Genomic DNA, 17,265 nt, shown 5'->3' on the forward strand with positions numbered 1-17,265 from the left:
GCGGGGTTGATGGGACAGGGGCGGGAGGGGGTTCCCCGGACCTGCTCCCCCTCACCCGCTTCAGGCTGGATGTTGAATTCCGGGCTCGAGGATCCCGGCCCTTGCGGCTTCTCCCGTCCTCTGCCTGTTTGAATGGTGGAGATGGCTCGGGGGGTTCTCCGACTTTGGATTGTTTTCTTACCGTTAGTTATTTATTTTGCTTGCGGTGGTTTCTCCGCCTCCCTCCCTTCACCTTTTTAAACTTTGTGTTTTGTTTTCTAATTGGAGTTACTGGGCTTCGGACCTGTTACTCCTCTGCCTTAGGTGTACCTGCCAGCCCCACCCATCTAAAGCTAGGGGATTGGACCCCCGTGTCTTGAATGGGCCTAAGAGGAACCGTCAGTACTCCTTTTCCCCTCTTGGTGACAGCCATTTAAAACTTGGGGGACCGAGTGTATGTTCTAAGCTTCTAGACTGGTGAAGTTCTTAGATGTTTCTTTTTCAGTGGACAGAACTGATGACCTGGAACATTTCAGCTGCAAGTCTTGTCTCCCTCCTTGTTTGATTCCGGTATATGCATTGTGTCTGCATGTATTTTTTGTCTGTTTTGCTTTTATACATTTATTTATTTAATGTGCAGCCCTCAAAGAGTGGAATATGTTTGCCAAGACTATTCCAATAATCTCTTGGTAGAGTCAACATCGCTTAGTAACATGGCAACTGTACACTATTTACGCTTTATGAGTTGACTGGAAAAGTGACAGAACCACATTTCAGCAAATTGTTGGACTAAATATGTGGAACTACCCGATATACTGAGATATCTGCCTAAATTTATTTTATAATTCTGCTTGCATACTTGCAAAAAATCCTTTGATGTAATCAACACTTCTTCCATGTCTGGAATATATTTCCAGATAAATTAGAGAGTTTATCAGTTAATTCTGTTAGTTTTTATCCAATAGAAACTAGTCTGTTGGTATGCATTTGTTGGTTTCCCATTGCGGTTCCATCTCAGTACATCATCTAACAGTGGTCATCATCTAAGATTTATTTATTCATTTATTTATTTTGTTGTTCATACCTATAATCCTCTAATATCAGGCCACATCAGAGGAAAGTGGTTGCTAGTATTTGATTTCAGCCAAAATAATTTAGAATTATGAGAATGTGCTTTCTGCTTATATATGTACTTTCACTATTTGTCAACAACAGTCTTCATTTTGGTGTGTGTGCGTGTGTGCGTGCACTTTGTATTGGCAGTCTTTCTCGTCTTGGTTTCTCCATAACCTTCTAGTCACCCAAATACATGTCTTGCTCAGTTACATGTTTTAAATCATTCACTATATTCTAAGCTCCATAATTGGCAGGGGTTTTTGTCTTTGTTTACTATGGTATCCTCAGACTAGAGAGTGGAGCCTGGCACAGCTAGTAGGCACTCTGTAAATATTGTTGCATTAACAAAGGTGATTGGATTAGTACTAGAAAGAGTCCTTTGCTCCCACTGTTGAGTCTCCCTCTTCCATCACTTATACATCAGCATTTGTTATTGGATCATTTGTGTGTTTGTGAGGATTATAAAGGATTAGTGAATTTCTCATATTTGGTTTGTTATATCATTATCTCATTTCTTTGTAAGAAATGCTGTTTTCTCCGAAATCACTCTTTAACGATTTTCCTTGATTTCAGTAGAGTATACTGGCTTTTGTTAATAGTGGTGAACCTTCCACGTACAATCCCATTTCTTTTAACCCTCATACCACCCTAATGTCTTAATGCTACTTTATTTACTTACTAATACTGTTTTTCTTCCTATGAGCATATGAATGCTGTCAATAAAGACAGTTTAGTTTTTAAAATTACAGTCAACATTCTGCATGTGGATATCTCAAAGTAATTTGTTAGTTTCTTTTCATAGAAGAGGCATCTAGATAGTCTGTCCAGCTATGCTCATGGAATGAAAATTAATTTTAATGTTTCTGTAAGCCAAACACCATTGGTGAAATAAAAAAAAACCCACAATGATCCTAAAGATAAATGCAGATGACTTTTGGATTCCCCACCAATTTAAATCATTGTTTATCATTTCTTTCCATTGAATGAGAGAATAAATTCTCTGTGAAGGAAAGTCATTCTAAACTGCTTTAATTGAAGATTTCTGCCTAGTTTCTCCCTGTATCTTTTTGTTACCATCCGTGACCTTAAGATATGCAAATATACCTACTGTTGCAAATATACCTTCTGTGTGATACTGTATTCCACTCACAAGTGTTTTGAGGAAATACTACGCTGGGTTCTAGGTAGTTTCACCGTAAACATCTTTGCCAGAAATGTTTTTGTTGCAAGCATTTTCACAGCAAACATTTTAACCACACAACTAATTGGCGATAAGGCATTTTCTCTATAAAAGATTTAAATAACTGGTTGACAGTTTGGTTTCATTTCTCCACTGATGAATCACTTGCTTTCAGACTTAATGTATTTAAGCCAGCTGTCAGTTTGGTTTCGTTTCTCCACTGACAACGTCCTCACAGTACTCCCATTTTTATATTACATGAATCTTGGCCAGATTGCGTACTATACTAGAAAACGGTCACATGCCAGTTTTTGCAGGTCCTTCAGTGAGCACAGTCAGCCCTCCCACCCATCAAAATCAAGTTTGCCAAGATATTAAACATAAAAGAGGCGGCGACTAATTCACAGCAGTCTTAGCATTATCTCTTCTTTAGTTAGAAACTCATACCTCTCTTAATGAAGTTAGTGACAAAGAAAAGAAGTGCAGTGCTGAACGAGGAGACAAATCAGCACGCAAACAAAAAATGTATGAGCACAAGACTTCGGAGACAATATATTTCCATTTTTTGCAGTAAAGTCTTTTCAATTTTCTGATTAATTTTTCCATGTTTTATTGTGTACTTTTTAATATTTCTCTTTAATTTTTCATTCTTTTATCTTTTATGGAGAAATTGCCTTATTGTCAATTAGTTGTGCTGTGAAATGCTTGTGGCGAAATGTTCGCCGCACAGATGTTTACAACAAAACTACCGGACATGTTTACACTGACCCAGTAATATTCAGAGGTAGCTGCCCCTTCCAGGTGAAAAGTCTCCATGACATGGTTTGAGTGGAAAATCACCACTGAGCTTGCAGCATTTCCTTAGGGGGAAAAACCCAAAACAAGATAACCCAGGAGCTACAAAAACGTATTTAGGTACACAATTTATTTTTCAATCCAGTCATGAGGTCAGTGACGATTGTGCTGAAGCCTATCACTGACGAGGCCCCTTGAGGGGAGCAGGTGTCCCGCCCAAGGCAGACCAGGCTGGCAAAAGCAGCAGACACTCGGATAGGAGCTCCTAGTAGTTCACCCACCTGGGGAGTTGTGGGGGCAGCTCATGACTCATGTCCCCCAGTTTAGGAAAGTGGCAAAATCTGTAAAAGGGAGTTGGAAGTATTGCCATCACTGTCTTGACTCTATATACCCTGACTGTATCCTGCCTTTTTCTGTCTCTTTCTTGGCCGTTGTCGTATCCCTCTTTGCTGGGATTAGAATAAGTAGATCAGTATTACATATGAGGGAGTTTCAGCTTCTTTCTGTCGCATTGATGAGGGGAACTAAAAAAAATGACAAACATCTGTTCAAGGTTATAAACCAACTATTACAGTAATAAGACCTTTATAGAAAGGGCTAGACTCCTCTAAAATACCCTTGTATTTATTCACTCATACTATTAAAATAATCTGATGTGTTAGCTAAGGGAGGGGAAAATGATTTTCCCAAGACCACACAGGAGAGTAAGCAACAGAATTAGATCAGTACCCGTGTCCTCTTGCACCCCATTCTGTTGCTTGGTGGCAGCCACGATGACAGTTGTATGCTGGTGCCATGCTTTACTCACTAAGCCACCTTTTTCTCTATTTTATCTTCACAGCTGCTTCCAAATTCCCTTGGTACTATGATTCTATCTCCTTTTTCTGTCAAACTTCTTGAAAGAATAGTCTGAATACTTTTGGTCATTCTTACTCGTCCCGCAGCTCCCCCAGCCCCACTTCTGCCCGTAGCACCTTACCTGCTAGGAGGGCACCAGGAACTTCGGAATCACCACATCCAGTGGCAGCCTTCCTGTCCTCAACTTCTGTCTTTCTGCGACATGCACACCATTAGAGGTGTCTCTCAAAGCTCTCCTTTCTGGGTTTCCTGAGACTGTACTCCTTTGGATTTCTCCTCTCTGTGATTTATCATTGGATCATAATCTGGACTTGGCTGAACTGCCTTCTTTTATCCCTGAAGTGTCCTACTGTAACCTCCCCCCGCCCCCAGCACCTTCTGTTTCGCTGAGCTCACGGCTTCAGGTATCACTCTAGCGAACATTCCTGTCAAATGTGCATCTTTAGTCCTGACCCCTTTCTTGAGCTGGATGATGGACAGCTCTGTGACGTCACTCGGTTAGTTCAAAGTTAGTATGTCTAAACCAGACTTACTCAGACATTCATTTATTGTTTCAGTCAGTCAACAAAATGTTTAGTCAAGTATCTACTACACCTAAAACACCATTCTAGACACTAGGGAGGGGGATTACAAACAGGGTCAAGGCAGGACCTGCCCCTCAGGGGTGTTGCAGTCTACTTTGGGGGGAGAAAGTGGTACCAGAGAGAGCCTGGGGGACTAGGAAGGTTTATTGAAGTAGGTTACATTTGAGCTAGGTGTCAAGTTACAGAAGTAGTCTTAGGGGAAGGTCAAGGGAAGCAAAATGACCGCACCCCACAAAAGTGAAAGAGAATGGCAGGGACAGTTTAGACAAAGTGCAGTGAAGTGGAGAAGGTACATATCTGATGGGTAAAGTCTCAGAATGGGCATCGTCAGAGCGCGAGGGAGGGGTTGTGGGTGTTGGTAACTAACATCTGTGTAATAATGCTTCTTCTGAGTCAGGTGCGTATTTTATAGATCCACAGGCTGGGGGGGTGGATGGAGGTAGAATGTGTTCCTTGAAATGGAAGTTCTGTAGAGAACATAGTAGCTATGAAGATGTGTTCCCAGGATCAACCTACATCAGGGGCTCATATACTGATATCTTCTTGGCGTTCTTTGTCATTGTTCTAACCTTGGAGTTAGCTAAGCTCAGAGAGCAGTGTGACGTGTCAGTGTTTGGTGGCTGGGGGCAGTACCAAACGAAGTGTGCCCACACTTAGGTTATCCAATACTTACTTAAGACAGGAATTAATAAAATATTAACCTCATTTTTTTAGTGACAATACTAAGGCTCAAAGTTTGGTGAACTTTTTGAATAAGGGCAGAGCCAGGTTTTAAATCTAGAACTTCCTGGCTCCAGAACACATACTCTTTCCAGTCCTAACTTAAGATATAGGATTTAAAGTGAGTAGAAAAGGACCTGTGAGGAAAGTCACAGGGAGCCAGAGATAAAGGAAGGATTTCCGAGCTGCAGGAAATTATGACCTTTTTGTGACACCAACTTCCATGTTTCAGAACTTGTTTCTAGTGGTCCAAAACCTGAGCAGGGGTAGAGAAGTAAGGTGGCCTTCCCATGATTGGCATGGCAGATACAACACAAGGCCAAGGAAATTAGTCTAATAGTTTATGGTGTCAGGGAGGTAAGCAGTGCAGGATAAGGCCAGATGCACATGCTTGTAATAGAGGTTTGAAAGAATGGGGTGAAAGTATGTAGAGTGTGACCCACCTGGCCTAAAATGCCTCGTGGAATGTTGAGGTCTTCGGCTTATGCAGCTCACTCTCTCAGACCTGCTTTTGAAATAACGTCGGATGACACTCATTTATTTGTTGAGCATCTACTCTTAGCCAGTCAATTCGAAGTCCCAGGGTTTATACAGTGGTGAACAGAACAGACGAGACCCAGCCATCATAGCTTTGCAGTCTGGTGCAGGGAGGCAGACATTAAGCCAGTAATTACACAAAGAACATTTCACTCCACTTGTCATGAGAGCTCTAACAGAAAAAGAACAATGTTGCTGTGTAATAGGAGGGGCTAGTACAAGATTGGGAGATCAGGTAAGGCCACCTGTGCGTGTCACTTTTACAAAGATCTGAAGGATTGAGCAAGAGTTAGCCAAATACAGGTCAGATGGGAGGCAAAGAGGGCTGTTCAGACAGCAGAAATAGTGTGAGGAAATACCCTGAGGCAGAAAGGAGCTTGGTGTTTGAGGAACAGAAAGTAGCTGTGTGTGGTGGGAACCTGAACAGGAGACGAGGCCAGTATGTAGGTAGGGACTAGGCTATCTGTGGCTCTTCTTAGGGGAGTTAGAAGCCATGGAAGGATTTTAAATAGGAAGTGACATGAACATATTTGTGTTTTAAAAAAGATCATTCTGGCTGCTTTGGAAAATGAGTGTGGTAGGCAGAATAATGGCCTCCCAAAGCTAGCCATATCCTAATCCCCGGGAGCTATGAGTATGTGAAGTTACAAAGGAAAGGGGAATTAAGGTTGCTAATCAGCTGACCTTATGATAGGGTGATTAGTTTGGGTCATCCAAGTGGGCCCAATGTAATCAAGAGGGTCCTTAAAAGTGGAAGATGGGGACAGAAATGAGTCAGAGGCAGATGTGACTATGAAAGAATAGTCAAAGAGATACAATGTTGCTGGTGTTGGAGATAAAGTAAGGGGGCCACAAAGCAAGGCATGTGGTTAGCTTCTAGAAGCTGGAAGGCCAAGGAAATAGATTCCATACAATCTCCAGAAAGGCAACAAGTCCACCTTGGTTTTAGCTTAGTGGGTCCCATGTCAGACTTCTACAGAACTATAAGAGAATACATCTGTGTTGTTTAAGTTTGCAGTAATTTGTTCCAGCAGCAATTGAAAACTAATATAGAGGGGCATCAGAAAGGCTGTTGGAAAACCACTTTAAAAAGCTATAGTGTAATCCAGGGTGGAGATGAAGGTGACGTGGACTAAGTGGGTGGTAGTGGAGAGAGAAGTGGATCAATTCAAAGGCTGCAGTTTGAATGATGAATGCTAGGTTTGTGGCCAGGCAGCCCGGAAGGAAATGTTTTCACTGAGATGGGGAGATTGGAAAAGGGAGAGAGATGGTGGAGATCAGAGTTTGGGGGTCTATTATAGCTTTAATGTGTCTATGAGACATTCAAGTATTTATCAGTCAAAGAGGCAATTGGATAGGTGATTCTGGAGCTCAGAGGAGAAGGCTGGGCTAGAAATTGCAATTTGGGCCTCAGCCTTTATAGATGGCTTTTAAGATCATGAGAGTAGGCGAGATCCCTACGACTGTGTTTCTCACCTGTCAGCACCCACTCAGACCACCAATTTTAAACAATAATACAATATTTTTAAAAATAATGTTTGTATTATCATTGAAAAGGATGATATTTTTTGCAGCCTCTTAGAAAATATGTAAGTTGATGATAGATAGCTTGAAATGTAGGTTAGACCCAGCACTTTGATTTTTTTTTTTACGCTATATTTCTACTAAATTAGGAAACCCTATGCCATAATTATAGATTGTCAAGATTTGCAGCTGGTATTTGCTGGCTATCAGATGTTATGGCATATCAAGATCAAATACAGACTGGGAAGTTAGGAGAAGATTTCTCCCTGACGACTATTCCTACAGCTTTACCTAGTTGCCAAATCGACACACTTACAATACTAAGTAACTGTAGGGATATTTATTTCAATCAACCTGAGTGTTTGGAAGATGGGAGCAAATGGATTCTTAGTCACTCTGATTACTTCCGTCTCTGGAAAGTACCTGTTCATGTTTTGTTGTAACATGTGGGTGTGTTCTTTGTATATCCACAACAATAAAATTAGTCTCATTCTCTGATGAGTAAAGAAAACCATCAGATTCTGGGAAGGAATCACACTGTAGCAGTTGAGCCATTTGCAGCATAGTTTGGTGACTGAAAAATTTGGTATCTTATAATCAGCATTAAAAATCGGGGTGTTTTTTGACCTTGAAGTCGTAGGTTTCGGTTATTTCAGATGCTGAATATATTTCAGCCATACACTTAAGCAGGCCTCTGGATATCAAGAATGACTTTACTGGTATTATTAGTGTCATGAAGAAATGTTTTTATCTCATCCCTCCTTTCAGAAACTTCTGTCAGCATTTTTTCCCTTAACAGCGAGTTAAAACTTGAGTGGGAAGAGTAATATTGCAAACACTGCCATTTTTCCCTACTACATCTGAGAGCACATACTCTGAGTAGTCAAGATTTGCTGATATTCATTTTTCATTATTTCCTTCAACACTCGATTATAATTAGGAGGCATGTTGTTGACTTATAACTGTTATATGTTTATAACATCTTGTAGTAATACAGCACACCTTTTCTTGCTATTTGTATAGCTTGTGCTGTTTTGAACATGTTGCACCTTTTTCAGCTTACAGGAGCATTATTGTCTAAATGAAAAATGAAAACTACCCTGGGTTTTTGTGGATAAGCAGAACAAAACATTGTTGAGTACATCTACCTCATTACATACCATACGAGGTATGATAAAGAAATATAGTGAATGTTTAAATAAAAACAAATTTATCACAGTAAAATACCCAGTGCTATTAATCCCTCTCAAAATACCACCCCTCGCCTCTTCAAACACACTTATCCCGTCATTCTTGCCACTTTCTGAAGCAGTTCTGGAAGTCCTCTTTCATGAGTATCTTTAGTTGCGCTGTCGTGGTTGCCTCAATGTCCTGAATCATTTTGACTTTGGGGAAGAGCCAGAAGTCACACGGTGCCAGATCCAATGAATAAGGTTGATAAGGACACACTGTGATGGTTTTATTGGACAGAAATTGCCATATACCAGAAGCGATGTGTGACACAGAGCCTTTCTGTTGTGATGGAAAGTACAGTGAATGCTGCTGCCAAGTGCCATCCAACAGAAAGGCAGGGGTCTTCAATATTGAAAGTGGCCCCTCGAACCTTAGTAACAGTGTGTGACAAGTTTCAACTTGTTGCGTGCAGTCAGTCAGGTATGAGCTACGGTTAAGAGAAGGTGTGATTTAAAGTGTGCTGTAAATCGTCCTCCATCATGACAACGCTCTGCGTCACACATCGCTTCTGGTACAGCAGTTTCTGTCAAATAAAAACATTACAGTGTGTCCTCATCCACCTTATTCACTGGATCTGGCACCGTGAGACTTCTGGTTCTTCCCCAAAGTCAAAATGATTTAGGACAACGACGCAGCCATGACAGTGCAACTAAAGACACTCACGAAAGAGGACGTCCAGAACTGCTTCAGAAAGTGGCAAGAACAATGGGGTAAGTGTGTTCGAAGTGAGGGGGTACTATTTTGAGTGGTGATTAATGACAATGTGTCTTTTACTGTAATAAATTTTTTATTTAAACATTCACTGTGTTGTTTGATCACACCTCGTATATACTACAAGAATTGATTCATATTTTCTTCACAAGTAGTTTGTTCAATTTTAAAACATAATGCTGAAAAACACTCTTGTGATAATAATTGCTCTTCCATGTCATGTGCCATTGATATTATATGACTTCCAACAGAGTCATTTAATAAATAAATTTTGTCATTAGCTTGTTTTTTCTCACAGTAAAATCAGGCGTAAAGTTTGGATTGACGAGCTCCTCAGCAGTGTCAGGACTACGCCCGGTTCAGCTGAGGAGCGCCCCTAGTTTCATCTCGTCTCCGACCTTGCCAACAAAGCAGGTTGCCTGGGCTTTGTTTGAAACTGATGTGAAAGTTTTCTTGGCTTTACAACACCATATTCGTTGAATACTACCTGATACGAACTGATCAAAACAGACTGGATATAATGAGATAGTATAGTGAGCTGGTAACTTTAAGGAAAATAAAGGGCTTTTCATGAAAGTCGTAATTAATCTTATATTTACCTTTGCAAAATGTATGTGAACAAATATCTTTCAGTAAATTTTCTAGTGAATATGCTTGTGAATTACTTCATAATTCTTGAAGACCACGTTTTGAAGATGCTGAGAAAGACTAGAAAAGGGCCTGTGACTGAGCCTGAGGAGCCCTGAAAATTACAGGCTGAATAGAAGTCAAGGCACAAAGGACACTGAGAATTTGTGGCCAAATATCTAAGATGATCTGGGGAGTATGATTTCATGAAACCCAAAAAAGAGTAATTCAGGACAATGGGTAAATGATGTGGAATGTTACAGAGAGGTCAAGTAAGATGAGAACTGATAAAAGTGTGTAAGGTTTAGCAATGTGAAGCTCATTGGAGATCCTCACAAGTACCCTTTCCTTTCCTTCTTCCTCTCTCCCTCCTCCTCCTTTCCCTCTTTCCCTCTTTCCCTCCCTCCTTCCTTCCTTCCCTCCCTCCCTCCCTCCCTCCCTCCCTCCCTCCCTCCCTCCCTCCCTCCCTCCCTCTTTCTTTCTTTCTTTCTTTCTTTCTTTCTTTCTTTCTTTCTTTCTTTCTTTCTTTCTTTCTTTCTTTCTATGGGAAGGAAATAAATTGCATGGAAAGTGAAGAAATAAACACAGTGTGTATAGACAAACAGTTATAGTTAATAAGCCACCAAAGAAAAGAAAATGAAATTTTAAAAGTACTCAATCCAAAAGAAGATAGAAAAAGATGAAAAAGGGAACAAAGAACAGATGGCAAATAAAAAACAAATAGCAAAATGATAAACTTAAACCTAACTATATCAATAATTATACCACAATAAATGCTCAGCACATCTCAATTAGAAGGCAGATTGTCAGATTGGTTTAAAAAGCAAGACCCAACTATAAGTTGTCTCCAAGAAACATACTTTGAACAGAAAGACAAAATAAGATAAAAATAAATGGAAGGAGGTACACAGTGCTAACACTAATGAAGAGAAGACTTGAGTTGGTATATTAACATTAAAGTAGATTTCAAAGATGATGATATTATCAGGGGCAAAAAAACATCATCTCCTAATGATAAAGGCAAACCTAAACATTTGCATGCCTAATAATAGAGCTTCAAAATACACCAAGTAAAACTAATAGAAGTGTAAGGACCAACAGACAAATCTCATTCTAGTTGGAGATGTTGATTCTCTCAATAATGGATAGAAACGAGCAAGGATATAGCTGACTATGACACAATAGCAACGCTATTGACCAACTTGACCTAACTGACGTTTATAGACCATGGCACTCAACAACAGCTAAATACACCTTTTTTTCAACTTTGTGGAGAACATTTAACAAGATGGACCATACTCTGGGACATAAAAGAAGTCTCAATAAATTTAAAAGAAACCAAGTCATATAAAGTGTGCTATTTGATCAAAATGGAATTAAATTAGAAATCAATAAAGGAAAGATCTTTAAAATCTCCAAGCATTTGTTAAATAATAACATACTTTAACCCATTGGTCAAAGAAATAAAAAAGGGAAAATAGAAAGTATGAAAACAACATATGAAATTTGTACAATGCTGCTAAAGCAGTACTTAAAGGGAAACTTATAGCTAGATAAATGCCTGTTAGAAAAGAAGAAATGTCAGAAATCAATGATCACAGCTTCCACTTCCTCCGTAAGAATCCAAAAAGGAAAAGCAAATTAAACTCAGCAGGAACAAGAAAATAAACTTTAGAGTGGGAATCATTGAAATGGAAAGTAACAGAGAAAATCAGTGACACGAAAAGCTCTTTTTTGGGAAACATCAGTACAATTGATAAACCTCTAGCCAGACAGATCAGGAAAAAAAGAGAATACAAATTACCAATATTAAGAAGGAGAGGTAACATCACTACATGTTCTACAAACATTAAAGGATAATAAGAGAATGTTATGAACAACTTAATGTCAATCAACATGACAACTTAGATAAAATGGACATGTCTAAGATACAAACTACAATAAGCTACCTCAAGAAATAAAATGAATAACCCACTATCTATTAAAGAATTTGAATTTGTAGAAAAAGCCTACCCACAAAGAAAACTCCAGGCCTAGATGGTTTTATGGTGAATTGTAACAAACATTTAAGGAAGAAATAATACCAATTCTGCATAAACATTCAAAAAATTAAAGATAAGGTTATAGTTCACAACTCATTTTATGAAGCTGTAATTATCCTGATACTGAAACAAATCGAAGACATTATAGGAAAACTACAGACCAATATCCCTAATGAACATAAGTGCAAGAATTCTAAACAAACTTTTAGCAAACCGAGTATAACAATATGTAAGAAGGTTAAGGTTTCATTATCAAATGGTGTTTTCCCAAAAAATGCAAGGTTGTCTTAATATTTGAATAGCAGTTAATATAATTTGCCATAAAAACAAACTAAAGTGACAAACCATATGACCATTTCGATGCATGCAGAAAAAACATTTGACAGAATCCAGATAAAAACAACCTAGGAATAGAAGAGAACTTGCTCAACCCGGATAAGGGATGTGTGGAAAAGTGTAAACTCGGCATGCCTGGGTTGTTCAAACCCTGCACATTCTCAAGGAAGACCTGTTTCCGTGACTGTTCTTTGCCCAGCTCCAGGGAACTGAGCTCTTGGAATGGTTTGTCTGATGAATGTATTTGCGTGCCTGAGACCGTGAGCCATGCTATACCAGTTTGTCCAGGTAGTTTATTGTAACAGTGTGATTTATGGTGAATGCTTTCCCTCTGGAGATCTGGAACTTCAGCAGCCAAAGTCAGTCACACAGGTGCTATATGTTCACATGACTAACTCCCAATAAAAATCCCGGGACACCTAGGCTCAGGTTAGCATCTCTGATTGGCAGCACTTTGCACTAGCTGTCATACGTGGTTGCTGGAGAATGAAATGTTTCCTGTGTCGCTCTACTGGGAGGGGACAGTTAGAAGCTTGTACCTGTTTTCCTCAGACTTCACCCGTGTGCTTTTTCCCTGTGTTTATTTCACTCTGTATACTTTTACTGTAATAAACTGTAATGAGTAGAACAACTTCTGAGTCCTGTGAGTTCTTCTGTAAGTGTGAGGGTGATCCTGGGGACCTCTGACACAAGCGGCATCTACAAAACACCTTTAACACCTATAGCTAACATGAAACTTGATAGTGAAAGACTGAATACTTTCTCCCTAAGATTAGAAACAAGGAAATGATGCCCATTATGTATTTAACATTGTATTGGAGATTATATCCAGTGCAATAAGAAGTATGTAAAATCAGATGGGATGTGCAAAAATCTCCCAGAACTGAGAAGTTGCTGGGTACAGGGTCCATATACAAAAATCAGTGTAGCTCTATGTGCTAGCAACTTTCATTCAGAAATTGAAATTTAAAATGCAATTTTATTTACAATAGTATAAGAAATACTTAGGCATGAATCTTGCATAAATGATATTCAAGATCTGTACACTGAAATCTATAAAATATTACTGAAAAAAGTGAAAGACCTCAATAAGTCAAGAGATATACCTCATTCATGGGTTGAAGTACTCAATATTGTTAAGATGCCAATTCTTTCCAGACAGATCGTTATGCAATCCCAATCAAAATTGAAAGGGTCTAGAATAGTCAAAGCAATTCTGAAAATGAAGAAGAAATTTGGAGTGCTAGCACTACCTGATTTAAAGATTCAGTATGAAACTATAGTAATCAAAACAGTGTAGTATTGGCATCAAGATAAGAAAATGATTATTAGAACAGAATAGAGAATCCAAAAATAGACCTACAAACATATAGACAACCAAGTTTTTGTAAAGGTAAGATTCAGTGGAGAAAAAAAGTTGTTTCAATGATGGTGCTGGAATAATTGAATATCCATAAGCCAAAAAAATGAACCTCAATACATACTTTTCATCACACATTCATATATATATATGCAAATGAAAAATAGATCATAGACCTAAATGCAGCTATAAATAACGTAAATTTCTAGAAGAAAGCATAGGAAAAACCTATAAATTTCTAGACAAAAACAGGAGAAAAATCTTTGTTAACAATTGATTAGGCAGTGATTTCTTAGATATGACTCCAGATCCATCATCTATAAAAGAAAACAAATTGATAAATTGGACTTCATCAAAATTAAAAACTTTTGCTGTTTAAATTAGGAGAATGAAAAGCTAAACCACAGATTGGGGAAATTTTTTGTAAAACGTACATCTGAAAAAGGACTTGTACCCAGATATATTAACTCTCAAACTCTGTAAAAATAAAAATCCAAAATAAAAATGAGCTAAAGATTTGAACAGACACTGCACCAAAGAAGACAATACATGAAAAGATGCTCAACATCATTATTCATTAGGGAAATGCAAATTAAAACCACAATGGGATACCACTACATACTATTAGATTGTCTAAAATTACAAAGTCTGACCACACAAAGTCTTGGTGAGGATGTGGAACAACTAGAACTCTCATACACTGCAGATGGGAATGTAAATTCATGCATCCACTTTTTTAAAGTTTAGCAATTTCTTAGCAATTTAAGCACACACCTATTAGATGATCAGCCATTGAACTCCTAGGTATTTACCCAAGAGAAAAGAAAGCGTATGTTTATACAAAGACTCGTACATAAAAGTTATAGCAGCTTTATTTTTAATAGTAAAACCTGGAAACTGCCCAGGTGGTCAACAGGTAAAGGGCCAAACAGATATATCTCTATAATGGAATACTACTCCGCAGGAAAAAGGAATTCTTGATACACACAGTAACATGGATGAATCTCAACATATTCATGCTGACTGAAAGAAGCCAGACAGAAAAGGGTACATATTACATGACTCCATTCATACTCATCTTGAGAAAAGGCAAGCTAACCTATAGTGACAGAAGGCAGGTTAGTGGTTGCCTGGATGCAGGGGAATGGCCATGAAGAAACTTGGGGGTGATAGGTATGTTCCTCATCTTGATTATGGTGATGGTTTCATGAGTATACCGTGTCAAAACTTGCCAAGTTGTACACTTTCAGTATGTGCAGTTTATTGTTTGTCAATTACACCTCAATAAAGCTGTTTATAAAGATAGCTATCATTTTCTAATACAAAGTCTAGAAAGTAAAACCGCAAAATCTTTCATGGTGTTTGGTGCTAAGGAAGAGATACTGTGGTACCAAGTGGAGACGCATTCCTGGCAGAACAGGAATAGATGAGGGAACTTATGACCGAGACTTGACTCTGTGCTGCCCTAGAGACTTCACCTAGCATCCTGATTTTTCAGTATGTAAAGAAAAGCCTTTCAAGTAACTTACCATAATTTCTTGTGAACTTTCTTTTTGTCTACCATTCTGTTCAGGTTTCTAACCTCTTCTAGAATCTTTTTCCTTCAGAATGGTTGCTTTGAAACATCTTTTCAGATTATCATTTTATACTTGGCTCTTAAGAGTCCAATTGTTTGTTTCTTAGCTTTTAAAAGGAATAGTTTTATTTAGATGCACTTCACGTACCATACAATTTACCCACTGAAAGTGTACAATCCAATATTTTTTAGTAGATTCCCAGGCTTGCAACTATTACCACAAATTAACGTTGGGACATTTTTATCACCCCCCAAAAAACTCCTCTTCATTAGCAGCCATTCCACCGTTTTGCCAGACCTCAGCAATCACTAATGTATTTTGTGTTCATTTTAAATGGGATTATTTGCCTATATTTTATTGCATTGTAAATGTTCTTTATGTATTCTGGATACAAGTCCCTTATCATATCTGATTCGCAATTATTCTCTCCCTTTTTGTGGATTGTCTTTTCACTTTCTTGAAGATACAATTTGTAGTACAAAAAATTTTAATTCTGATGTAGTCCAATTTATCTTTTTTTTCTTTTATTGCTTGTGCTTTTGGTATCATGTCTCAGAAACCACTGCCTAACCTAAGGTCACAAAGATTTTTGTATATGATGTGAGTTAAGTAGGGGCCCATCTTCATTCTTTTTCATTGGGATATTTAGTTGTCCCAAAAGAATCTGTTGAAAAACCTGTTCTTTCCTCCATTGGATTGTCTTGGCACCTATGTTGAAAATCAATTGACCATAGATGGAAGGGTTTATTTCTAGACCCTCAGTTTTGTTTCACTTATCTATATGTCTGTCCTCATGCTAGTCGTACACTTTCTTGTTTACTGTGGCTTTCTTTTAAGTTTTGAAATCAGAAAGTGTGAATCCTCCAAATTTGTTCTTTTTTCAATATTGCTTGGCTATTCTGGGGCCTTTTCATTTCCATATAAATTTTAGGATCAGCTTGTCAATTCCTGCAAAGGTCAGAAAGAATTTTGTTAGGGATTACATTGAATCCATAAATCAATTTGGGAGGTATTGCCATACTAACAATATTACATCTTCCAATCCATGAACATAGGATGTCTTTATTTATTTAGATTTTCTTTAATTTTTTTCAACAGTGTTACGAAATTTTCAGTGTACACATCTTGCACATCTTGTTAAACTTACATCTAAGTATTCTTTTTGGTGCTATTGTAAATGGAATTGTTCTCTTAATTTCATTTTTTGAATAGTCATTGTTAATAGAAATATAATTGCGTTTTACATATTTATATCTTGAAGCTCACAGAACTCATTTATCAATTCTAGTAGTTCTTTAGTAGATTCCTTAGAATTTTCTATACAAAATGATGTCATCTCCAAATAGAGAGTTTTACTCTCTTCTGTCCAATATGTATGCATTTTTATTTCTTTTTCTTGGATAGTTGCCCTTGCTGGAACCTCCAGTACAATGTTAGCTAGAAATAGTCAGAACAGATATTCTCATCTTGTTTCCAGAAAGCATTCAGTCTTTCAACAATAGGTATGATGTTAGCTATTGGGTTTTTTGTTGATGTTCTTTATCAGACTGAGAAAGTTCCCTTCTATTCTAGTTTGTTGACCACTTTTGTCATGAAAGGGTTTTGGATTTTGTCAGATTCTTTTTCTTTGTGTACTAAACTGTACTTATTTTTATTCTATTAATGTGGTGTATTGCATTAATTGATTTTTTTAAATGCTAAGCCAACCTTCATTCCCAGGAAAAATCTCACTTGGTCATGGTATATACAATTTATATGTTTCTGGATTCAGTTTGCCAGCATTTTGTTGAAGAGTTTCAGTTTGACTGTATTTTGTTGAAGACTTTTTTTCTTCTGTATTCGTAAGGGACACTGGTCTCTAGTTTTCTTGTGATGTCTTTTTCTGCTTTTATTTTATTTTATTTCTTTAATCAGAGTAGTATCAGTCTCATAGAATGAGTTGAGAAGTATTCCTTCCTCTTTCATTTTTTGAAAGACTTTGTGAAGCATTGGTATTTGTTTTTCATTAAATATTTGGTAGATTTCACCAGTGAAGCCATCTGGGACTAGACTTTTCTTTGTGGAAAATTTTTAAACTACTAATTTG

At 38.0% G+C, this 17,265-nt stretch overlaps 1 protein-coding gene across 3 annotated transcripts in view; it reads left to right on the top strand.

The window, feature by feature from the left end:
* PARP11 (poly(ADP-ribose) polymerase family member 11) overlaps positions 1-17,265 on the top strand; it is a 36,802-nt gene that overhangs the window by 215 nt on the left and 19,322 nt on the right. The gene's annotated exons all lie outside the window — the stretch shown is intronic.

The sequence above is a fragment of the Rhinolophus sinicus genome, chromosome 1, assembly GCF_057876585.1.
Source record: "Rhinolophus sinicus isolate RSI-liver-muscle chromosome 1, RSI-T2T, whole genome shotgun sequence".
Taxonomy (NCBI): Eukaryota; Metazoa; Chordata; class Mammalia; order Chiroptera; family Rhinolophidae; genus Rhinolophus; species Rhinolophus sinicus.